Below are 391 nucleotides of genomic sequence, written 5' to 3' on the forward strand. Positions count from 1 at the left end.
AAACTTTCGTGGGTCACTTGAGTAGTTTGGTCATTCGTCACGGGCCACATCAGGTGACTTCGAGGGCCATATTTGACCCGCCGGGTCATAGGTTGAGCAAGTGTGAGATTAAAAAAACATAATGAATTAAAGACAAAAAAAAACATACAACTTATGAGATGATAAACTGCATAAATTAATAAAAATATAAGATGAGACTAGTATTACCGGGTAGAAAATAAAGGTTGAAGAAATGTTATAAAGCCTTTGAAATTCCCAGGTGTTTAAGAGACGAAGCCTGGTCCCTCCGCAGAGAATGCGAATGGCTTCACATGTGCTCTTATAATCTCATTAGTTGGAATTTCAACGGCTTCGCTCGACCGTTAAACATGGGCTGATAGATTTGGTACTT

The sequence above is a fragment of the Pholcus phalangioides genome, unplaced genomic scaffold (assembly GCF_987345545.1).
Source record: "Pholcus phalangioides strain wild (caught in Gottingen) unplaced genomic scaffold, Ppha-v1.0 ptg000015l_1, whole genome shotgun sequence".
NCBI classification, from domain to species: Eukaryota; Metazoa; Arthropoda; class Arachnida; order Araneae; family Pholcidae; genus Pholcus; species Pholcus phalangioides.